The sequence below is a fragment of the Mobula hypostoma genome, chromosome 2 (genome assembly GCF_963921235.1).
Source record: "Mobula hypostoma chromosome 2, sMobHyp1.1, whole genome shotgun sequence".
Classification (NCBI taxonomy): domain Eukaryota; kingdom Metazoa; phylum Chordata; class Chondrichthyes; order Myliobatiformes; family Myliobatidae; genus Mobula; species Mobula hypostoma.
In genome coordinates, this window is record NC_086098.1 from 102,429,021 (window position 1) to 102,455,317 (window position 26,297).

The following is a 26,297-nucleotide window of genomic DNA, read 5'->3' on the forward strand; positions in this document are numbered from 1 at the left end:
TAGGTGTGGCGGTGGATGGGAGGAAGGAAAGGGACTTGTTTTGTTCTGTTCTTTTGCTGAACATTATGTATGCAATGGTGGGACTGGAATTTGTAGCGATGCTTGCAGGCTGCTCCCAGCACATCCTTAGACTGCACTGATTGTTAAGGCAAACAGCACATTTCACAGAATGTTTTGATGTACAGATGATAAATAACTGAATCTGAGCTATGTTGAATCACGAGAGACACAGATAAGGTAGATGTGTGCAGTCTTTTCTTGTCCATTAACAAAGGTCTACAGTACCTTCAAGGATCAGACACCCCCAATTATATGTCTAAATGGGGAAAGATTATTTTTGAAATTATTGAATGATTGCCAGATCTGCAAAACAACAGTGAAACATATATTTTGATAGGGGACTGGAGAAGGGTTGCAGGGTTGGGGGTTGGGTGGTTGTGCACTAGGTTTTTGAAGGTAGGTGTTTTACATAATGTGCTTCAGGTTTTAAAATGCTGTGCTCAGAACTGCAGAACCTATGTTGTAATTAGTTATTTAAAAGCTACAATGCTCATAAGTTATAGCAATATGCATGTTAATGACCTATGACAATATGTATGTGTAAATTAGATTCAAGGAATAACTTGCTAGGGGTGCTTTCAACATTCATCATGAATGGTACCACATATGCATATTTGCATATTTTAATGAAAGACAGGTCTGTACATTTTTTTTTAACCATCTGGTATGAAGTTTTCTTACATTTACCTTTAAGGATAATAAAATTTTATTGAGAGGAATAGAGATTGTTGTTAATATAAAATAATGTGTAACACTGGCATGCACACCAATTGAAGTTTGAACATATTCTAAAGGACCATGTTAAGCACACATGTTAGACACATACTTGGATATAAGTGCATCCGTAAGGTGCTTAATGATTATCAGGGGGGCTGTCTTTCTGTTAGGCACCTCTTGTACACTCAGTGGCCAGTTTATTAGGTACACCCACACAAGTGCATGCTAACACAAATAATCATTTGGCCAATCATGCTGACATGGTCAAGAGGTTCATTTGTTGTTCAGACCACATATCACAATGGGGAAGAAGTGTGATCTAAGTGTGACTTTGACTATGTAATGATCGTTGGTGCCAGATGGTATGGTTTAAGTATCTCAGAAACTCTGGGATTTTCATGCACAACAGTTTGTAGAGTTTACCGAGAGTGGTGTGAAAAACAAAAAAACATCCAGTGAGTGACAGTTCTGTGGATGAAAATGCTTTGTTAATGAGCGAGGCCGCAAGAGAATGGCCAGACTGGTTCAAGCTGACAGAAAGGCAACAGTAACTCAAATAACCACAGTTTAAAATAGTGCTGTGAAGAACAGCATCTCTGAATACACAGTATGTTGAATTTTAGAGTGGATGAGTTACAACAACAGAATGTCACAAACATATACTCAATGGCCACCTCATTTGGAACAGATGGTACTGACTGGCAACATTGCAATAGAAATTTTTACTTAAGGGATATGAAAGTAATCATCAGATTCTGAGGTGAAATAAAATCAGGCAAGTTAAAATAAAATAAATGTTCTCTGCAGTTAATAAGGCAGTGAAAAGATGTAGATATTCTGTTTTGCAACTTCATAAATTACTTGAAAGTAAAACAATGGAGCCCAGGGTAACTTGTGTGCTTTGTTTTATTTTTAATTTAGTGAGACACGCACTAATGATCTGGTGGTGTGATAACGTGTGCCATTCACATACTTCTATATATAGCCCGTAATGATTTACTTAAGCAACAAAGAATGCTTAATCAAATGATGTATTTACAGTATTACTAAAATACTACTGAAATATTAAACAGACAACACTCCGCCCTGCTTAGCTATAAATTCTAAATCAATTTCAAATGCGTTACAACTATAATAACAGTATATTATATAACTACTATACAGACCTCCACAGAATAGCAAATTGTCCTATTCAGACCTAAAGATTTAATCATTGTGGAGGATTGCTGATCTATGTGTCATTTCCAGATGAAATCAGATGTAATCGCTGATGTCAGAACAAAGAGTGTATGAGAGTGGTCCAGTTTAATCTTAATCTTTCCAGTACCCACATTTGATCACCTCTGTAGTTTCTCACCCGGACTGCTTGTTCAGGAGCGAAACATCAAACATTCTTGTTCGAGGAGCCCTCAGTTTGTCGCAGCTGTTTGTTCTGCATATTCCTGAGATTGGGTTTGAGGAGATCCAAGAGATAACCCAGGAACAGAATAGCTGGTGAGTTGTTAGTTGTGGAGATATGCAAGGAGGAAATTGGCAAGCTTCTGATTTAGTGTAATGTGTTCTGCTGACATTGCTCACAGTGAATTCTTTAGACTCTGGCCAGACCTTTCCACCACAAACAAGACAAAATGCTGGAGGATCTCAGCAGGCCATGGAGCATCTGTGGAAAGGAGTACAGTCGATGTTTCGGGCCGAGGCCCTTCATCAGGACATTTCCACTAAGCCACTTGTAGCTGGGTGGTACGGTGCAGGTGTCAAACATCTTATTCCATTCATTTTCAGGCATGTCTGAAATTATTCTGCAACAAACTCTGGTCCATTTTCACTAACTAAATGTTCTGGAATACTAGTCCTTGAGAAGAGTCTCCTCAACGCATCAATGGTGTGCAAGGCTGTAGTGGAGGAAACTGCATCTATTACTACCAAGAAATTTGTGCCTATGAACGGTCCTGCAAAATCCACATGTATCCTCTGCAGGAGCAATGCATGCTATTCCCAGGTTTGGAGAGGCACTGCTCTTGACATTTTCTGGATGTGTTAGCATCTCAAACAGTGCATGGTGAGTTGCTTGTCTGCTGATCTATTCCAGGACACCAGACAAAGCATGACTGCTGATCCACAAACTAAATAATCTCTCAGTACATCATTAAGTCCATCATTGCACTGACAATGCTCAAAAAATTTTCCAACTCTGCCACGTAAGCTGAAATGGTCTCCACTTCCTTTTGATTCCACTTATGAAACCTAAAGCATTCTGCAATCAACAATCATTTTGGTTCTAAATGTTCCTGTATTATGTTCCTGAAATTAGCAAATGTCATTTTGGCTGGTTCGGTTGGAGCGGTTAAATTTCTAAGCAAACTGTATGCTCTTCCACCTATTTCAATCAGTAACACTGGCATTCACTTTTCATTGACTATTTCATTTGCTTCGAAATACTCATCAATTTGCTATGTATAGAATACCCAGTTATCTTTTGTGGAAGCAAACATGTCTTTCTTTCCATTGTAGCCAGATATTTCTGCTTATTTATTTGTTATTATTTTCACCCTGTATTCATTGTGTATGAACCTGTAAATTTTGTCCATTTTCTGCCTTTTTTTCAACCAGATTGTCTTTCTCTCTCCCCTTCTGAGGAGGAGACTGTGCTTCAACAAGTAGGTAGTCATCATTACTATTATGCTTTGTACCTTCAGAAATCAATTGAAAGAAAAACACAGGAGATAACATGTATGGTTCATTTTTTACTTCCATGAGGCATGCACTTACGACGTGGTGGTGTAATGAAGTATGCCATTCACAGATTTTTACACATAACCTGTAATGAATTATGTAAACAAGAAAGAATGCTTAATCAAACAATATACAGTACTGTGCAAAAGTCTTGGGCACCCTAGATTTTTTTTAATGGTTTCAGACGGCATGGTCTCCACAAAGCCTTGATCTTAACATCATCAAGGCTGTCTGGGGTTACATGGAGAGACAGAAGCAAGCAAGAAAGCCATAATCTGCAATAGAAATGTGGCAAGTTCTTCAAGATGTTTTGAACAATTTACCAGCTGATTTTCTTATAAAACTGCACAACAGTGTACCTAAGAGAATTGATGCAGTTTTAAAGCCAAAAGGTGGTCTCATCAAATATTGATTTGATTTAGTTTTTTACTGTTTACTGCTGCTCATAATGTTTTTTTGATATTTAAAAACTTTTCAATTCATTATTTTTGAAAGCTTCATCGCTTTAGACTTTTTTATATGTGCCTGAGACTTTTGCATAATATTGTATTTAAAACGTTACTCAAATATTGCTGAAATATGAAATACGCAACAGTAAGTAGCTCTCATTTTGTAAATGCTGAAGGAAGCATATTGTGAGTTTAAGTATTCTCAAATAAATTTGGTTGAGCATTATGTTAACAGGTCTTATACTTTATTATAGTTCTAAAGTCTTTGATGAGAAATATCTTGGAATGGATATCTAATCTGACAGCATTCTGATCAATTAATCTTTTGAATTTTTAATGAAAAGCCAAATACTTATTTTACATAATTGGTTTTCAAAATTATATAATATTATTTATTTTTTTCAAATGCCTTATAATTATTTCTAATATAGAGTCCTTTGATGGATGTCAGAAGGTTTCTTCCTCTGTGGAGAAATGGTATAGACCCCACTTACACAATTTTTCCAGAACTGAGCTTGTAATCCTCATTGTAAGGTCTTCAGCATGAGATTCCACTAGCTTTGCTACACCAACTAGCATACAAAATGTATTTGAAATGGAATTTGACTCACTTTTCATTATCTCAAAGAATCTTCATAAATTGAGGAGTATATTGGCAGAGTAGCAAAGATTTGTAAACCAAGGAAGGCCAATACATATGTGAGTTGTAAAGCTGAAGGATTTGATGATAGACTGTTCTTTCCTGTTATTGTGTTCTTGTGTATATATTAGCATTTCAGAAGACTTGAAGGTAATTGAAATGAAATTAGACAAAATAAACAATGCAATGCAGAGGTTGCATAGTGGACTAAAGATCCACAGGAATAACTTTGAGTGAAACAGCTTTCGGAGGCATATTTTACAAATGATAAACACCTTCAATGATAACTATGTAATATGGAGTGTACTAAGTGCGGCTAAATTTAACTTCAATCTTGGTTGATGACATTATGGTAAATACTCTGATCAAGGACAGTGGCCAATCATCCTTCTGTAGAGTCATCACAGGACTTTCTGCATTGAGCTGATTTTGGTGAACAGTGTTGTATAAGTATAGGAATGGAGCATATTCATATATTGTTAAGTTTCCTAGCCACTTTCACTGTCATAAATTGGTTCCCATAAAGTATCCGCTACAAATTAGTCACCTGCTGATAGCCAATTGCACACAGCCTTTTTATATTATAATCTACAACATTTCACCTACATGTTATGGCTGGTATCCAAGAATTCATTCTAATTTGGTTCTAAAACCAATGCGGCATAAAGGGAATAATTTAAATTCCCACTTACAGGTTACTTTGCCATAATTTTGAATATTCCAGGTGGTTTGTTAATAACAATATGAAGAGAAGTACAGTGAAATCAATCTACTTTTTGCAAAACAAAAAAATCCTCATTAGATGTTTTTCATGTTAAATAAAAGAGACATTTAAGATTTAGCGCAATGTGGATTCTTGCTTTGAGAGTTACGATGTACCACGCAGGGTTCTTGCTAAGATATTTGTTGGTCCAGACCTTCAGTTTATAATGTAGGAGAACAGATAAGGTATAATTTAGAATGATCCAAGCATTGGTGTACACTGTACTAATAATTTTCCTGCCAATTATCCTTATCACAATGCCCTGCTTTTATTTTAGTTACGGACCTCTCAATCTCACTGTTCTGTGCATCATTTGAGTAGATTATATAGTCAATAGCAGAGAGCTTCATTTTAGGTGATTATGGTCAATTTTGTGTCCAAGTAAAATAGGTGTTTACTCTTGTTCTTCAGATGTTTCTGGATGGCTGCATGACACTAAATGATCAGAAGTGAAGTTTTTGATGTTTTAAAGGCTTGCCTAGAAATTTGGGCAAGCTTTGCCTGCTCATTATGTGCAAGGATTAAATTCTGCAGCTGAAAACAATGATTATGAGAAATAAGATAGGTACATATCGCATCTCCAAAATCAGGTCAGTAGTCATTCATAGTGTGGCTGACAGATGGTTAAGATGGCTGCCTGAATGTTAGTATGGTATCCACTAAGTACAATGCAATTAATTCTTTCAGCTTGTTTTGCACCTGGAAATCAGTCACAATCAGGCTCAAGATCTGATGGTGCAATGAGTGATGGGAAGATATGTTACGTTGGGGGTGTGGGGAGGTGTGGTGGAAGGTTGATGTCTCTTTCTGATGTACTGGAATCCATTATGATTTAATATCCAATGGGGTCATTATCATTATCGTGCAGGAGACAGCATTGCCAAAACGGTCTTTATTGGCTCCATTCCATCAAACGAATGGGTATCAAATACTTGTTCATTATTCCAATATCTAGACCCCATTTGATGTATTGTTGAGATTCTATTTCCTTCTTTTATTTGGTGTTCAATAGCATTCTTTCCTTTGCACATTTTACAGGTTTTTTTGGCAGCTCTCTGTAATGGCTGCATTCATGCTGAAGTCAACTTCACTTGTATCATGTTCATTTAATTCAGCACAAAAATCTCTATTTGCTATCTTTTTTATTCAGTTTCTTTTAATCTACTTGATATAATCATTGTTCATAATTTTTCAATGCAATGCATTTCTATTAACTCCAAATTCCTAGTCTAGCCTTTATGATCTATTGATGAATCTTTATAGTCCTATAAATTCTCATGTAGATGCAAGATTTATACTAAGCATTAGTCTAATAGCAAGGGAGGTATTAAATCCTACTTCAGATGTGAATTATAGTGAACCTATTTAGCACATAGAAAGAGGGAAAATGCCAGCCCGGCTTATTTTAATCAGGTCCTTTTGTTAATTGGTGTTTAATCATTATATGCAGGGAAGTGCTGTATTTAATTCAATTTGCAAAATTATAAATACATGCTCATTACATCAGAAGGAGAATGATATTAACAAAAACCTTAATGATAACTGGCCAGAAACACTGCTCCAAGGGAGGAGGATCCTGGATTGTATTATGTAAAAATTTTATATATTTTTTGACGAATGTTAACACTTTATTATTGCATACTTTATAAATAAACGTTAAGATTTGTGATGCCTCGCAATACTTCTCCATATTCTCAGTTTTCTTCCAAACTCCACTTAATCATACAACTTGAACAGGCTTATAGTTTGCCACAGGGCAAAACTTGTGTCCTTCACCAACATTCTACCCTGATTTTACTTTTAAGATCACCAACCATTTGTACTTAAATAATGCCTTCAATGCAGCAAAATGGTTTGCCGCATTATTTACTAAGCAAATGCACATCCAGGAGGCAATAACTTGTCTCAGCTGATTTGCACTTCATAACAAGTAATGTCACAAATTTCTAAATGCCACCAAGAGATTTTTTAACAGGCCACATAAGAAGACATTAAGAAAGATAGCTAATCCCTTACAAAGAGATAACTTTGAGAAATATTTTGGCAGAGAAAAATCTACTGGGCCAAATCTAGCATCTGCAATTGTGTTGCCAAACACAGAAGTTCTACAACACATTTATAATCTTGAATCAATCAAATTGCTTCTTCGCTGGAATCGAGTGGGAGAGTCCACATGGAATCCAGCAGTGGTAATCACATGAAGTCTAGTTGTGAGTTTTATCCACATGGTTCATTACAGTCAACAGGTACCAGTGGTAGAGTCCAGGTAGAAGAGATTGGGGGCGAGTCCCATGGTGGTGATTACGTGGAGTCCACATGGAGTATTGAAGTCCACACAGAATCCAGTAGTGGTGTCTACACAAAAAGCAGTGGTGGAGTTTCCATGGTGTTCAGTCGATCCAAGCAAAAACAAAAGTAGAAACCAGACAGAAAAAAAATTGATGGCCTGGAGTCCAGCGTTGCAGTCCATATTTACTGAGATTCCAAAGCCTGGGAATTGTCTCTTGGAAACACAAACAGGAATTCTGCAGATGCTGGAAATTCAAGAAACACACATCAAAGTTGCTGGTGAACGCAGCAGGCCAGGCAGCATCTGTAGGAAGAGGTGCAGTCGACGTTTCAGGCCGAGACCCTTCGTCAGGACTAACTGAAGGAAGAGTGAGTAAGGGATTTGAAAGTTGGAGGGGGAGGGGGAGATCCAAAATGATAGGAGAAGACAGGAGGGGGAGGGATAGAGTCAAGAGCTGGACAGGTGATAGGCAAAAGGGGATACGAGAGGATCATGGGACAGGAGGTCCGGGAAGAAAGACGAGGAGGGGGGGACCCAGAGGATGGGCAAGACGTATATTCAGAGGGACAGAGGGAGAAAAAGGAGAGTGAGAGAAAGAATGTGTGCATAAAAATAAGTAACAGATGGGGTACGAGGGGGAGGTGGGGCCTTAGCGGAATTTAGAGAAGTCGATGTTCATACCACCAGGTTGGAGGCTACCCAGACGGAATATAAGGTGTTGTTCCTCCAACCTGAGTGTGGCTTCATCTTTACAGTAGAGGAGGTCGTGGATAGACATGTCAGAATGGGAATGGGATGTGGAATTAAAATGTGTGGCCACCGGGAGATCCTGCTTTCTCTGGCGGACAGAGCGTAGATGTTCAGCAAAGCGGTCTCCCAGTCTGCGTCGGGTCTCGCCAATATATAAAAGGCCACACAGGGAGCACCGGACGCAGTATATCACCCCAGTCGACTCACAGGTGAAGTGTTGCCTCACCTGGAAGGACTGTTTGGGGCCCTGAATGGTGGTAAGGGAGGAAGTGTAAGGGCATGTGTAGCACTTGTTCCGCTTACATGGATAAGTGCCAGGAGGGAGATCAGTGGAGAGGGATGGGGGGGGGACGAATAGACGAGGGAGTTGTGCAGGGAGCGATCCCTGCGGACTGCAGAGAGAGTGGGGGAGGGAAAGATGTGCTTAGTGGTGGGATCCCGTTGGAGGTGGCGGAAGTTACGGAGAATAATATGTTGGACCCGGAGGCTGGTGGGATGGTAGGTGAGGACCAGGGGAAACCCTATTCCTAGTGGGGTGGCGGGAGGATGGAGTGAGAGCAGATGTACGTGAAATGGGGGAGATGCGTTTAAGAGCAGAGTTGATAGTGGAGGAAGGGAAGCCCCTTTCTTTAAAAAAGGAAGACATCTCCCCCGTCCTAGAATGAAAAGCCGCATCCTGAGAGCAGATGCGGCGGAGACGGAGGAGTTGCAAGAAGGGGATGGCGTTTTTGCAAGAGACAGGGTGAGAAGAGGAATAGTCCAGATAGCTGTGAGAGTCAGTAGGCTTATAGTAGACATCAGTGGATAAGCTGTCTCCAGAGACAGAGACAGAAAGATCTAGAAAGGGGAGGGAGGTGTCGGAAATGGACCAGGTAAACTTGAGGACAGGGTGAAAGTTGGAGGCAAAGTTAATAAAGTCAACGAGTTCTGCATGCGTGCAGGAAGCAGCGCCAATGCAGTCATCAATGTAGCGAAGGAAAAGTGGGGGACAGATACCAGAACAGGCACGGAACATAGATTGTTCCACAAAGCCAACAAAAAAGCAGGCATAGCTAGGACCCATACGGGTGCCCATAGCTACACGTTTAGTTTGGAGGAAGTGGGAGGAGCCAAAGGAGAAATTATTAAGAGTAAGGACTAATTTCGCTAGACGGAGCAGAGTGGTGGTAGAGGGGAGCTGATTAGGTCTGGAATCCAAAAAGAAGCGTAGAGCTTTGAGACCTTCCTGATAGGGGATGGAAGTACATAAGGACTGGACATCCATGGTGAAAATAAAGCGGTGGGGGCCAGAGAACTTAAAATCATCGAAAAGTTTAAGAGCGTGAGAAGTGTCACGAACATAGGTAGGAAGGGATTGAATAAGGGGGGATAAAACCGTGTCGAGGTATGCAGAAACGAGTTCGGTGGGGCAGGAGCAAGCTGAGACAATAGGACGGCCAGGACAAGCAGGTTTGTGGATCTTGGGTAAGAGGTAGAAACGGGAAGTGCGGGGTGTGGGAACTATAAGGTTGGTAGCAGTGGATGGGAGATCCCCTGAGCGGATAAAGTCGGTGATGGTGTGGGAGACAATGGCCTGGTGCTCCTTAGTGGGGTCACGATCGAGGGATAAATAAGAGGAGGTATCCGCGAGTTGTCGCTGTGCCTCGGCAAGGTAGAGACTCCCGTCTCCCCTTCCCCCACCACTACTCTGCAATCCCGTCTCCCTCAGATCCCACCGTCAACTCCTGGGCCCTCAGAGGCTCCACCTTCCTCTCACCCCAACCCTCCCCTCTCCACTGACACCCCCAGCCTCCCCCCTCTGATCCCAGCTCTCATCCGTGCCGGGTCTTTACCATCCCCTCCGACCTTCAACTGTCGGAGGCAGAACGCTCTGTTCTCAGTAAGGGCCTCACGTTTGTCCCCCTTCGCCCACACCTCAGCGAGTTCCGTGTTCGCCATGATGCGGAACTCTTCTTCCGCCATCTCCGTCTCCGAGCCTACTTCTTCGGCAAGGACTCTTCCACCCCCACCGATGACCCCTTCTCCCGTCTTCAACCGTCCTCTTCTTCATGGACACCCCGCTCTGGTCTTCTGCCTGCTCCGGATCTCTTTATCGCTAATTGCCGACGGGACATCAACCGTCTCGACTTCACCGCACCTTGTCCCCATTCCAACCTCACTCCTTCGGAACGCTCTGCTCTCCACTCCCTCCGCACTAATCCTAACCTTATTATTAAACCCGCCAATAAGGGGGCTGCTGTTGTAGTCTGGCGTACTGACCTCTACCTTGCCGAGGCACAGCGACAACTCGCGGATACCTCCTCTTATTTACCCCTCGATCGTGACCCCACTAAGGAGCACCAGGCCATTGTCTCCCACACCATCACCGACTTTATCCGCTCAGGGGATCTCCCATCCACTGCTACCAACCTTATAGTTCCCACACCCCGCACTTCCCGTTTCTCCCTCCTACCCAAGATCCACAAACCTGCCTGTCCTGGCCGACCTATTGTCTCAGCTTGCTCCAGCCCCACCGAACTCGTTTCTGCATACCTCGACATAGTTTTATCACCCCTTGTTCAATCCCTTCCGACCTATGTTCGTGACACTTCTCACGCTCTTAAACTTTTCGATGATTTTAAGTTCCCTAGCCCCCACCGCTTTATTTTCATCATGGATGTCCAGTCCTTATGTACTTCCATCCCCTATCAGGAAGGTCTCAAAGTTCTACGCTTCTTTTTGGATTCCAGACCTAATCAGTTCCCCTCTACCACCACTCTGCTCGGTCTAGTGGAATTAGTCCTTACTCTTAATAATTGCTCCTTCGGCTCCTCCCACTTCCTCCAAACTAAAGGTGTAGCTATGGGTACCCGTATGGGTCCTAGCTATGCCTGCCTTTTTGTTGGGTTTGTGGAACAATCTATGTTCCGTGCCTATTCTGGTATCTGTCTCCCACTTTTCCTTCACTACATCGACGACTGCATTGGTGCTGCTTCCTGCACGCATGCAGAACTCGTTGACTTTATTAACTTTGCCTCCAACTTTCACCCTGTCCTCAAGTTTACCTGGTCCATTTCCGACACCTCCCTCCCCTTTCTAGATCTTTCTGTCTCTGTCTCTGGAGACAGCTTATCCACTGATGTCTACTATAAGCCTACTGACTCTCACAGCTATCTGGACTATTCTTCTTCTCACCCTGTCTCTTGCAAAAACGCCATCCCCTTCTCGCAATTCCTCCGTCTCCGCCGCATCTGCTCTCAGGATGCGGCTTTTCATTCTAGGACGGGGGAGATGTCTTCCTTTTTTAAAGAAAGGGGCTTCCCTTCCTCCACTATCAACTCTGCTCTTAAACGCATCTCCCCCATTTCACGTACATCTGCTCTCACTCCATCCTCCCGCCACCCCACTAGGAATAGGGTTCCCCTGGTCCTCACCTACCACCCCATCAGCCTTCGGGTCCAACATATTATTCTCCGTAACTTCCGCCACCTCCAACGGGATCCCACCACTAAGCACATCTTTCCCTCCCCCACTCTCTCTGCATTCCGCAGGGATCGCTCCCTACGCAACTCCCTTGTCTATTTGTCCCCCCCATCCCTCTCCACTGATCTCCCTCCTGGCACTTATCCGTGTAAGCGGAACGAGTGCTACACATGACCTTACACTTCCTCCCTTACCACCATTCAGGGCCCCAAACAGTCCTTCCAAGTGAGGCAACACTTCACCTGTGAGTCGGCTGGGGTGATATACTGCGTCCGGTGCTCCCCGTTTGGCCTTTTATATATTGGCGAGACCCGACGCAGACTGGGAGACCGCTTTGCTGAACATCTACGCTCTGTCCGCCAGAGAAAGCAGGATCTCCCAGTGGTCACACATTTTAATTCCACATCCCATTCCCATTCTGACGTGTCTATCCACAGCCTCCTCTACTGTAAAGATGAAGCCACACTCAGGTTGGAGGAACAACACCTTATATTCCGTCTGGGTAGCCTCCAACCTGATGGTATGAACATCGACTTCTCTAACTTCCGCTAAGGCTCCACCTCCCCCTCGTACCCCATCTGTTACTTATTTTTATGCACACATTCTTTCTCTCACTCTCCTTTTTCTCCCTCTGTCCCTCTGAATATACGTCTTGCCCATCCTCTGGGTCACCCCCCCCTTGTCTTTCTTCCCGGACCTCCTGTCCCATGATCCTCTCGTATCCCCTTTTGCCTATCACCTGTCCAGCTCTTGACTCTATCCCTCCCCCTCCTGTCTTCTCCTTTCATTTTGGATCTCCCTCTCCAACTTTCAAATCCCTTACTCACTCTTCCTTCAGTTAGACCTGACAAAGGGTCTCGGCCTGAAACGTCGACTGCACCTCTTCCTTCAATTGTCTCTTGGATCCTGTTTCAATTGAGTCACAATGAGGATTGTAGGGCAATGGATATGGTGGCAAAGGGGATGATACGTTATGATTTAAAAATTATTCTATTTTTAGTTTATTAATTAACACAGCAAGTTCTGCAAATGCTGAAAATCCAGAGCAACACACATAAAATGCTGGAGGAACTCAGCAGGTCAGGCAGCATCTATGGAGAGGAATAAACAGTTGAAGTTTTGGGCTGAAACTCTTCATCAGGACTGGAAAGGAAAGGGGGAAGAAGCCAGAATAAAAAGGTGAAGAGGAAGGGAAGGAGCACACGCTGGCAGTTGAAAGTAAAAGCAGGTGAGGGGGAAGATAGGTGGGTGGAGAAAGGGGATGAAGTAAGAAGCTGGGAGGTGATAGCTGGAGAAGGTAAAGGGCTGAAGAAGGAGGAATCTAATAGGAGAAGGCAGTGGTCTATGGGAGAAAAGGAAGGATGAGGATTACCAGTGGGAGGTGATGGGCTGGTGAGGAGAAGGGAAGGGGTAAGAGGAGAACCAGAATGGGGAATAGAGAAAAGGAGAAGGGAGATGGGGGAGGTTACTGCAAGTTACAAAAATCAATGTTCATGCCAATTATTGTATTAATTGTTTCTGACATTACTTGGGAATTTTAACTCTATTTAAAAATGTTTTTTTAACCTTTTAAGTTTAATTGCTTTCGTGTATCTATGAATGTCAAAGCATTAAATCGGATTAAAAGTATCTTTTAGCTTTTATAGCTGCCATTAAGGTTTTGCTGTTATCATTGTACAATTTATGATTTTTTTGTGAATATTGTGTATCTGATGCAATGTGCCCGGCTACTAACAAGCTTTCCATTGCACCTGTGCATACATATACTTGTGCAAATGGCAATAAATTCCACTCTGACTTTTGACTTTCGCTATCTGGGCAATTTCTAGGTTTCCTCATTGCTCTAATGGAGGTGTCAGTCTCCAGGTCACACTGCAGGAGCTGCGATTGCTTTCAAGTAGTAACATTTACTGTCAGCAAGCATGGGCACGGGGAATGCAGGTAGTGTTTTCATGCAGGAAACCAGTCCGCAACATGTGGCTCTGGGAAGTATAAAGATTTAGCCAGAGTTTTCAGGTGTTGGAGCAGTAAGAAATGGGTATGCTTATATATAGAGATCTTTGTGTAGAAAGTGCAGGGAGAGAAGGGCTACTGAGGCTAATGAGAGGCTTGAAAATAAGGGTGACAGTTTTATTGGACGAGGACATCAGTAATAAGAGATGCTACATGGACATAACTTGGGAAAGTTAGGATAGATAAGTTTTAGATAAGTTTTATTCTACTGAAGCTGTAAGGCTGTATTTCTTTGGAAGGAACTCAAGCTTAGATGAGGGTATCAGCGTCAGCTGAGTTGGGTCAAAGTGTACAAGGGCAATGATAACATGAGTATAAATAGTTGCGCAGGGTAATGGAGAGAGGAGATTATAGAGGCTGAATCCAAGGATACTGCTAGCTTCAAACATCTGAATTACTGCAGACCACTGGCCCTGCAGCCTCCATACAGAAAAGAAATAATATAGGTTTCAGTGAATTTCCAGTGCAACACTTCCTGGAGTGTGTATTTCAGTGTCCTCTGCTGCACTTAGAAAAAGACTCAGGAAGTGGGGAAATATTGAGCGAGGGGTCATTGGAGTGTATGAGGAGAGTACTCTTTTCCTTCTCACTCACCACAACTCTTGAGTTCTTTTAAGTGCATCAGTCATAGAAGGTAGAACATAGAATATTATAGCACAGTAAAAGCCCTTCGGCCCTTGATGTTGTGCTGACCTTTTAATGTACTCTGGGATCAATATTACCCTTCCTTCCTATATAGCCCCCCCGTTTTCTTATCATCCATGTGCCTATCTAAGAGTTTCTTAAATGCCTCAAATGTATTTGACTCTACTACTGCCCTTGGCAGGGTATTTCACTCACTCACCACTCTCTGTGTAAAGAACTCACCTCTGGCATTCCTCCTATACTTCTCTCCAAACACCTTAAAATACATGCCCTGGTATTAGCCATTTCCACCGCAGGAAAATATCTCTGGCTCTCCACTCAATCTAAGCATCCTATTATTTTTCCCAATATGTAAAGTTGGAAAAGAACTAACAGTGCAACTTCATCTTTCCAATCTAATCCAATTTTGGAAAAGGAAATAGAATGCATAGTAATAGAATTCTTACATTAATCATTATTTTGTGTCAGAGAAAACGCAATAAAGGCATCACACATAAAAGTTGCTGGTGAACGCAGCAGGCCAGGCAGCATCTCTAGGAAGAGGTGCAGTTGACGTTTCAGGCCGAGACCCTTCGTCAGGACCCTTCTTCCTAGAGATGCTGCCTGGCCTGCTGCGTTCACCAGCAACTTTTATGTGTGTTGCTTGAATTTTCAGCATCTGCAGAATTCCTGTTGTTTGCAATAAAGGCATCGTCTCATGCGTCAATTTTTCACAATTCTGACTCCTTTTCCCAGATATAGATTGTTTTTAATTTTGGTTTTACCCTCAACTATTGTCATATTTAGCTCTAGCTGTCATATTTAAGGAATTGGCCTGACATGTGCAGTTGGTGATAGATTCAACACTGTATATAACTTGGCCGATCAAGAAATCACTTATATTTGCTTCTGTGCTTTTACAAACTGTTTTACTCATAAGAAATAGAAACAGCAAATATCAGAATAGCTCAGAACAACACTGCTGAAAGAGTCAACATTTGAAGAAATTGCATAATTAATGCTTCTGTTTATTACTTTAACAATGGGACTGAAAATTTAAAAAAAGCTGTTTGACTTTAAATAGCAGAGCAAGTAAATTAATTTATATATAATTTTACAAGCTTCCAAAAGGCATATTCTCAGCAAAAGTAATTTACTTACAGTGACTTCTACTGCTTGGAAGGTGCTCAGAATTGATTAAATATTAACATTCAAAAGAGAATTGTTTCTCCTTAAAAGAAAAAAAGAACCTCTAACATGCAAATTGGTAGCTCTTCGAAGGAGCTGGCCGAACCAAGGTGCACCAAATAGTTTCCTTCTGTGCAGTATGATCTTATGTGAATAAGAGAGAGAGAGTAAATAAGACAATTTTTTAAAATATGAAGTTAACAGATCACCAATGCTGCAGTGTATTTTATGGAATTAATCTATTAGAAGGGATCCAAAGTTGTCTGAATGTAGGGGATGAGTCCTAATGGAAGAGCACTAAATTATATACTCTACAATCCTTTAAAGTATATTTAAATACAGAGCCTTGACATAGAATTATTTAAATTGTATTTACAATGAATCTGTAAATAAAATGTGGACATCTGGAGTCAGAAATCAAGAGTAATAGGATGTAATTTTCCAGAACGACAAAACTTTGTGTCCCTTTTACTTTTCGGAATGAATATATTTGCTTGCTGAGCTTCCCGATCTGTAAATCATTCAGTGCCACAGATTAGTGGCTTGTCCACATTTGGTAGTAATTTCCTCAGAGCACGCTCTGAGCAGCTCTATACCATAATCATTTTAGTGGTCTATTAATAGTTGAAGTTCCCATGTCAGGCTGGTCTTCAGTTACAGAACTGTAATTTTCCTTCCTTTTTGTTAGTGAAGCATGAACAGACCCTACCAGTACAGCCTGTGTTTGTAATTGAGCCTGCAAACAGCTGTAAAATCTCATTTACATGAATGAAAACAGAAAGAAGTATTGGACAATTTGTACAAAAGCCCTCGGGTTGCAATTTTTCCAGCCTGATATCAGAACTTTCATGCATCCTTTTAAAAGGTTTCTGAAATCTCCGCCATTTTATGATTGATGTTGAAAGTTCAGGGCTCCAGAGCCAAGATTTGAAAGCAACCCAAATGAAAGAGCCGAGGGTCAATGTGATCTCATTTTAGTTTCAGGTTGGCACGGGGAAAACACAGAGCACCTGTGGCCCACAATAAACTGGCAGCTTTACTTGGACCAGAAGGACACCTGATGTGAGTAAACTAAAACGTCAAGCATGGGCCACTCCACCCTTTTGGAGGTTAAGACATATTGCTTGGGCAGTAGAACTGGGTAACTTTAGTTTACAGCTGCAACCCTTTCTCCACCAAATATTCAGAAATTATACATCTCAGAATGTGAACCATAGCAGCTTTAGTAATAGTACTGAGGTGAATACATGAGTATAATCTACTCTGTTCATGAACTTCTTCCAAAATACTAACTGAACATTATTGCAAGAGTCTCCTATCTCAAGTTCAAGTTACTTGTCATCTGACTGTACATATATACAATCAAATGAAACAATGTCCCTCGGGAGCATGGTGCACCCATAATCAATACATATATCAATCACACAGAGCAAATAAGACAAAATATTACCATGAATAAGTTAATAAAATATACTTCAAAATGCATGTGAAGTGTGTGGCACGGGTAAACATTCCACAGTACAGTAAACAGCTTGCTGTCCTGGTGATGATCCTTGGTGGTAGCAAGGCGTTTATCAGTCTCACAGCCTGGGGAAAGAAGCTGTTACTCAGTCTGGCAGTCCTAGTCCTGTGCTTCCCGACAGTAGTGGGTCAAAGAGATTGTGGATGGGTGGTAGAGATTCTTTGTAGGGTCCAGCAGAAGAGCTATCCCTGGAGTCTTACCAAAAACTTAAATGTATTTGAGAATAATTATCAATCAAAGATATGAAATGGATTGTACTTCCCTGAGAGAACTCATTTGTGAAAATTGGAGCAACACACACAAAATGCTGAAGGAATTCAGCAGGCCACGCAGCATCTATGGAAAAAAGTACAGTCAACATTTCGGGCCGAAACGTCAACTGTACTTTCTTCCGTAGATGCTGCCTGACCTGCTGAGTTCTTCCAGCATTTTGTGTATGTTGCTCAGATTTCTAGCATCTGCAGATTTTCTCTTGTTTGTGAAAATTGGATAGTGTTTTACTGATATCACAAGAACTTCGTTTGCTACGAAATGTTTTGGGGCAATCTCAGGTTATGAAAGATGTTTTAAAAATGGAATTCTGTCTTTTTTTAACGGTCTCACATGCTTCTTGATAAGTAGTTACCATAAATTTGGTAGTTTAACATGGACTGAGGGAGCAGCAATCTAGGAGTAGTAGACCTGGAATGAGTATCAACATATTAGCACCAAGTCAATTTATCAAAGCAAAGCTCCCTCCTTCAGTCAAATGTGGTGGTCCAGAGCACAATAAAAAGGAGTAAGCTTAAAAAAGATCCCCCTCCTCAATCATATGGAGCCAAGTACACCATTGGGTACTCAAGCTGGAGTATTGATAAGCATTTCCAGTCAATAATTGCCCATGAAAACCCTCCTCCTGGTTTCACCTATCACTAGCACTTTGTACTTCTTCTTCCCCTCCCCACAACTTCTTGTTCTGACCTGTTTTTCCAGTCCTGAAGAAGGGCCTCAGCCTGACTGTTTACTCTTTTCCATAGATGCTGCCTGGCCTGCTAAGTTCCTCCAGAATTTTGCCTTCCTTAAAATCCTAATTGTTTTTCTTCAGATCTCCCTAATACCAGAGACAGTGTGTCTAGTTAACTCTATATATATTTAGTAGTGTTAAGAAGCTACTGAGTGTATTGTGTATGGTCAAGACTTTAGTCTCTGATGTCAGTGGTGAGCAATTTCCAGCACTCTAGTTACTACCCCTTAGGCTGATGGTGGGCTGAAGGCCGGGTTTTGTGTCCAACTCCATAACACAGATATCGCCATAAGATGAAGTTTGTGACTGTTGCAAGAGCTGAGAGAGGAGAATCAGGCAAAAATCCAGAAGAATAAATGTTTTGGAGAAGAAATCAGTCCATAGTTATTAGTGTTAAACAGTGTTTACACTGTTTCAGAAATGCAGTTGAATGAAAGGGCACTAGGACCACGGGGAGTAGATTGTTGGCAGCAAGCAATGCTCTCAGTAATGTCATCGCAGATGTCCCTGATTAAGTATGACAAACTAAGGTGGGGGAGGGTGGCTTATTAAACCCAATGTGTTTAAGGTGATGAGTTAGAGGTTAGTGAAGTGCGGTTAATGTGCAGGTGTGCTGAACTGCCTCTGGCTGACCAGTTTGAGTTAGTGTAAAGAACAAGAACGAGAAATGCAGGCCTTGATTGCAAAAGGTTTACAATACTGAACTAGAAGTACTTAACTATCTAAAACTCCACAATACACTGAGAAATTATGCTGTAGTTCAGGTAAATTGGCTTAAAGTCTGAATATTTCAATAATAGGAGAGTCCATAGGGGTGTCGGGATAAAAGAGTGGCTAGTGAGACACTAGGTTCCCTTAGAGACCAGCAGAGCTAGGTGAGACTTCTAACAAATATCTCTCCTTAGGGTTTGCTGAAGAGAAAATCATTGTTGATTAAGAGATAGAGAAACAAATGGAGATATTTTGCAGGATGTTCACTTTAGCAGGGAGGAGGTGTATACAGTCTTACGGTGTATCAAGATGACTAAATCTCCAGGAGCTGATTGAGTGCATCCTCAGACTTTATGAGAGGCTAGAAAGCAAATTGTGGAGGCCCTTGAAGAAGTACTTGCTTCATCATTAGCCGCTGGTGAAGTTCCAGAAGACTGGAAGATGGTTAATATTGTTTAAGAAAGAGATGAAGGACAAGGTAGGGAACTTCAAACTGATCAGCCTGAAACAGTAGTAGCGAAGCTACTGGAGGGACTTCTGAGGGTCTGGATCTATCAGCATTTGGACAGACAGAATCTGATTAGGAGGAGTCAAATCACAAACAAGAGAAAATCTGCAGATGCTGGAAATCCAAGCAACACGCACAAAATGCTGAAGGAACTTGGCAGGCCAGGCAGCATCTATGGAAAAGAGAACAGTTGATGCTTTGGGCCTTCATCAGGACTGAAAAAAAAATGAGGAGTCAGAGTAAGAAAGTGGGGGAGGGGAGGAAGAACCACACAGAGTGATTGGTGAAACTGGGAGGGGGGAAGAGGTGAAGTAAACAGGTGGGAAATTGATTAGTGAAAGAGATACAGGCATGGAGAAGGGGGGAATCTGATAGGAGAGGACAGAATGCATGGAAGAAAGAAAAGGGGAGGAGCACCAGAGGGAGGTGATATGCAGGTAAGGAGATAAGGTGAGAGATGGGAACGGGGGATGGTGAAAGGGGTGTGGGCATTACTGGAAGTTCAAGAAATTGATGTTCATGCCATCAGGGTGGAGGCTACCCAGATGGAATATCAGGTGTTGCTCCTCCAACCAGAGTGTGGTCTCATCATGACAGATGATGGAGCGTAGGTGCACGGCGAAGCGGTCTCCTCGATATACAGGAGGAGTCTATATGGAGTTGTGCATGGGAAATCGTGTTTAACAAACCTTTTCAAAGTTTTTAGAAGAAGAAACCAAAAAGATAGATGAAGATGGGGCAGTGGATGTTGTCTATTTGGACTTCAGCAAGGCCTTCCCCAAGGTTTTGCAAGGTGGGCTGGTCAGGAAGCGCCAGTCCCATGGAATTGAGGGAGAGTTAATTGGTTGAATTCAAAATTGGCTCAAAGGCTGGAAGCAGATGTAGTAGTTAGAAATTGTTTCTCAGAATGGAGACCAGTGTCTACAGGTATGCTGCATGGGTTGGTGCTGGGAGCCTTGTCATTTGTTATTTATACAAGTGACTTGGAATGCAAATACATAAAGTTTGATCAGTAAATTTGCAGATTACATGAAATTAGGAGGTGTAGGTGATAGTGAAGACTATTATTGTTGATTCCCAGGGGATCTTGAACAGTTAGAGAAGTGATCCGAGGAAAGGGAAATGGATTTCAATGCATATCTGTGAAGTGATACATTGTAGAAAATCAATGATGAGACACTAAGGAGTGTAATGGAACAGAGGGACATTGGAGTGCAACTTCATAATTTGTTGAAAGCAGTGTCACAGGTGGACAGGGTGTTGAAAAGGCATTTAACATGCTGGCCATCATTCAATCATTCAGGGCAGTTGAGTATAGGAGTTGGGACATTGTGTTGTAGATGTTGGTGAGACCACATTTATCAGAAAGACATGGTAAAACTGGAAAAGGTATAGAAAGGATTTATGGGGATGTTGGCAGTACTACAGAGCCTGAGTTGTAGGGAGAGGCTGGACAGTTTAGTTCTTTAATCCTTGGAATGTAGTAGAATGAGGTTAACCTTCTAGAAATGCATAAAATGTTGGGAGGGCTAGATAAAGTGAATAACAACAGTCTTTTCCCCAACAGAGGAGAGTCCAAACGAGGGGACATAGACTTGGGGAATAATTCAAAAGTACCTGAGAGGAACTTTCTCACACTGACGATGCTGATCATATGGAATGGGCTGCCAAAACAAGTGGTTCTGACAGGAACAATGGCATCATTTAAGAAGCACTTGGATAGATATATGAAGAGAAGGGGCTAAAAAGGATATGGGCCAAATTTATAAAATTGGGACTAGCTGGGTGAGCACTGTTATTGACATAGAGTCCTTGGACTCAGCGGCCTGTATCTGTGCTATGTTGCTCTATGACTCTTTGACTTTGTGTATCCCATCAAAGGGTCCTGGACAATACCAACAAGGTGTACCTTGTGCATTGGAGATCCACTGGGACTGCAGATGGGAGATCTGAGAAGTACGGAAGTTGCTAGGAATATTTGAATGAGCCTAAGTGTAGTCAGTGGTTTTCAACACAACGGGAACGTCTGCAATGTAGTCAATTCCCTCTTCCCCACTCTACCTGCTCCTTTCTGATGAAGGATGACAGTTAAAAGTTTTGTATCCTTGAGTGACCTTTCTAACACAGCATGAAGTAACAAACTGATATGGCAGAGATTAGGTACATCCTGAACTAATTCTGAGGCTAGGAAGCTGATCATGACTGTGATCTTGATCTCCCACAGGCATTGCCTTCCTGCAAACACGTTGGGCTGTGCTTGAGGCTGTCGAAGATCACAGTTCTTGTTCACAATGGGAGCAGTTTGTGTTGCCTCTATGAATAGTACAGTTTCAGGGGTATAAAACTGGTAAAAGTTGTCAATTTTTACATCCACAATGTTGAAGGATTTGTGTGATGGGAAAAAATATGCCAAGACAAATGAAGATCTTGCAGGGAAATTCAGTGTTAGATTTCCCAGTGGATTTAAAAAGGCTTGGAAATGGGCACAATATCACTAGAGTATTTTCAATTACGTGTGATGTTTTGGTTTTGGAGTTATGTCATTGAATTTCCAGGGTCTGATCTACTTTCTACTCCTTGGTAATAGCAACCATCAGTCACTTGATTCACATTGTGAACAGTCTCAGGGATGAATTACTGTCCTCCAAGCCTGACAGTGTTCTGTTGTTCGTGTTTTTACACTCCTCTTTGGTTCTCTCCCTCAAACTGACTGCTGTTACTACTGTAATTTCTCAACTGCAAAATTACTTGCTGCTACAAATCTTGCATATTCCCTTTTGTTAGTTTCCCTTCTGTAAACATTATGATTATCTTGTGTCAAACCTTAATGTTTGACTTCACCACTGAAGCCCTGTCTCTCCTGGGTGGTAGCATTCTTGCTACTGAGTTGGAATGTTGTAGATTTTCTTTCATGAGCTATGGATGTCAAGACCATAAGACCATAAGACAAAGGAGCAGAACTCAGCCATTCGGCCCATCAAGTCTGCTCTGCCATTTTATCATGAGCTGATCCATTCTCCCATTTAGTCCCACTCCCCCGCCTTCTCACCATAACCTTTGAGCCCTGGCTACTCAGATACCTATCAATCTCTGCCTTAAATACACCCAATGACTTGGCCTCCACTGCTGCCCATGGCAACAAATTCCATAGATTCACCACCCTCTGGCTAAAAAAATTTCTTCGCATCTCTGTTCTGAATGGGCACCCTTCAATCCTTGAGTCATGCCCTCTAGTACTAGACTCCCCCATCATGGGAAACAACTTTGCCACATCCACTTTGTCCATGCCTTTCAACATTGTTGAGGATATCTTCATTTATAGTTCATCCTTACTGACGATTGACTGAGTTAGATGATCTCAGATAGCAGTGAAGAACTGATCACATTGCTTGTGCTTGCTGTTCTACGTAGGCCTGACTTAGTACTGAAGAAAGATCTCCTTTCCTGAAAATTAGTGAAAAATAGACTTCAAATGCTGGAATCTAGAATGAAAGAAACACTGGAAGGAAAAAAAAAATTTGGACCCAAAATGTCAATTGTCCATTTCTCCCCACAGGTACTGCTCAGCATTTTGTCTTTTCCTTTATTTCAGATTCCAGCATTTGCCATCTCTTCTGACTCCAGAACACCTGAAGAACTGAACAGGTCAAGCACCATCTGTGGAGGCAACAGGTATAAGATGACATTTCAGTTTGAGAAACCTGCACTGGGATTAGTCATAGAGTCCATCAAAATACGAGAGCACAGAAATGTACCCTTCAGCCCATCTAGTCTGTGCCAAACACTATCCCCTCTTAGCTGAGTGGGTGTGCTTCTGCGCACATAGCCTTTGTGGCTGCACAGCTGAAAATTTCTTTTATAAAATGTTAAACATAATTTTGAAATTTTATTAATACTATTTTGAAATTATGCTGCTATAATTTTGAAATCTATACTAATACAACTGTGAAATACCCAGTGATTAATTGTGTTAATGAATATAATGCATAAATGTTCTATAAATGTACTACAACCTTTACTTTGAAACATTTTAGAGCTGCAACAAATTTACATTGTCAGTGATTCAAGTTACAACACAGTTACAAGTTGTAACAATAAACACAATATGGAAGTTGGAAGCTCATTGTTTATAAACCTTTGGCCCACTGAGTGCCAATACCTTCTAGTCAAAATATTTCACTTTTGCCATTGTGCCTGTCAGTTGTTCTGACTGTCTGACATTGTTTACTTGTGTTGTGAGTTGTGGTTTGTGTTTGTTTGATGTGAAAAATTCTATATTCTGACATTTTTGCGAAGTAATCTTTCAAAAAAAGTATGACCTAATAGGAATTTTTAAATTAAAAAGTTGAGAACAAGATAAAAATTTGTTTATATAACATTGTTTGCATGTCTATTTGCACAAAAGCATTGCAGTACTATGATTTCAAATTTGTTATTCCTGAGAAAGTTAAGACTGGGTCAATTAAGCCAGTCACTGATATGTTGAACTATGTGCTTAGAAATGAAGAATTTGAAGAACTGTCAATTCTTGTTGATGTTGCTGGAAGTTTTCAAGCTCCTCGTGCTGACTGCTGATTTAATTCCAAAGATGGTGGATTCAGTCTTAGGAATTAAATCAAATGCAAATCCAGAAACAGACTAGAAGTGGAACATTTTGGATGATCTAATGTGAATTAAGATTTATCTTTCATCCGAATGCAGAATTAATCTGGACAGAACTTGTAGGCAATTCAGAATGAAGACAGACAAGAAAAAATTCACGAAACATGAAAGATTTGCTTTGTACCATTTCATGATACCCTTCAATTAATAAAATCAAAAGTATGTGATTTTCATTTATCATTCTAAATAATTATAGTATGCATATTGCCAAAAAAAAGCACATCTAAATTGCTATGCAGTTTTCAGGCCATGTGGTTTTCCTGTTCAGAGCAATGGTTGGTCTGTGCAGCTGTACAAAAAAACTAGAGGGAATATTGGTGTCAAGCTATTTATCTGCCTGGTTCAATTGACCAGCATGCAGAACAATAGTTCTCCATACCCCGCTATCCCCCAATATGTACCTATCAAAATTTCTCTTAAATGTTGAAATCGAACCCGCATCCACACCTTCCACTGGCAGCTCATTCCACACTCTCGGGGCTCTGTGAACAGAAAAAAAATTTCCACCTCATGTTCCCCTTAAACATTTCACCTTTAACTTTAACCCATGACCTCTAGTTCTATTATCTCTCAACCTCAGAGGAAAATGCCTGCTTTCATTTGCCCTATCAATACACCTCATAATTTTGTATACCTTTATCAAATCTCTCCTCATTCTTCTATGCTCTGAGGAATAAAGTCCTAACTTATTCAACTCCCTATAACTCAGGTCCTCAAGTTATGGCAGCATCCTTGTAAAATTTTGCTGCATTCTTTCAAACTTATTGACATATTTCCTGTAAGAGGGTGACCAAAAATGGACACAACATTACCTAACCAGATTTTAACGAACCAATTGCAGATTGCATAATCGGTAACCAATAGAAATGGCACGCGCGCACACACACACACAGACTAATCACAGGACACATAAAGGATGAACAATGTAGATCACCCACATTTCATTTGAAGTTGCACTGATGATGTTGCCTAGCTGGGTAACAAAATGTCTGCAAGCTAACAAGCCAGCTTGGCGAGCCACTCAACAACAATGGACACAATACTACAAATTAGGCCTCACCAACATCATGTGCAACTTCAACATAACATTCCAATTTTTGGACTCAATACTTATGAAGGCCAATGTGCGTAAAGCTTTCTTTACAGCCTCGTCTACTTCTGATGCTACTTTCAAGGATATAGATCTGTGTTCCTAGATCCCTCTCTTCCACTGCACTCCCTACCACTCACTGTGCAAGAACTACTCTTGTTTGTCCTCCCAAAGTACAATACCTCACACTTGTCTGCAAAGCAAGATTGAAAGGGAAGAGGAGCGATTGCAATTATTTAGCAGTACAAAGTAAGGTGAGGATAGGTATAGAGTTTGGTATGTGATCAGGTAATGAAGAGGGGACAATGGGTAGATGGAACACAGTGGAAGGAGGTGGGGCTGTGGAGGAGATGGGAGACATGAGCATAAAGAGAAGAAAACTTGGGGTGTGTGTAAGTAAAACACTGGAGATGATGGTTACTTGAAATTGGAAAATTCATTGGGTTGCAAGCTACCCAAGCAAAATATGAGATGTTGACCATAAAGCTTTTTATGGCAAACAGTAGTTCCACCAGTGAATGCCCATTGTTGGGTCATTAGTACAATTGCCTGGATTATCACCCCAGTAATGTAACCAGTATGCTGTTCTACCTGCTCCAGAGATTTGAGCCCCCAAAATGCAGCCTGAGTGTTTGTTTCAATGCTTGGTGAGTGATTTACCATTACTAGTGCTTCAGATGAAACAATCAGCTAAGGCCAAGCATATGGTCTCATGTCCAGAGTGGGAAAAAAAAGTCCCAAAATACTCCTTTTGAAAAGAACAGGGGAAATTATTCCCTCTGTCCTGCCAATATTTATCTCTCATCAACATCATTAAGACAAATTATCTGCCTGTTATATATTGCTTGTGCAGGATGATGCTTGGAGAAAATTGGCGTCTGTGTTTGTTGCATTACTATGGTGACAACAGTTTGAAAGGCACTTCACTGGCTGCAAAATGCTTTGGGATGGTCTGAGAATGTGAACAGCATTATGTAAATGCAAGTCTTCCTGATACTGTTGAAATATCATTGAACTTCCTTGCAGTGATCTATAAGTATCACTTTCTGTTCTGGCATAAGATGTTTTAAGTACAGATGGTTCAAGTTTGAAACTCTGATTTCACTAATCTA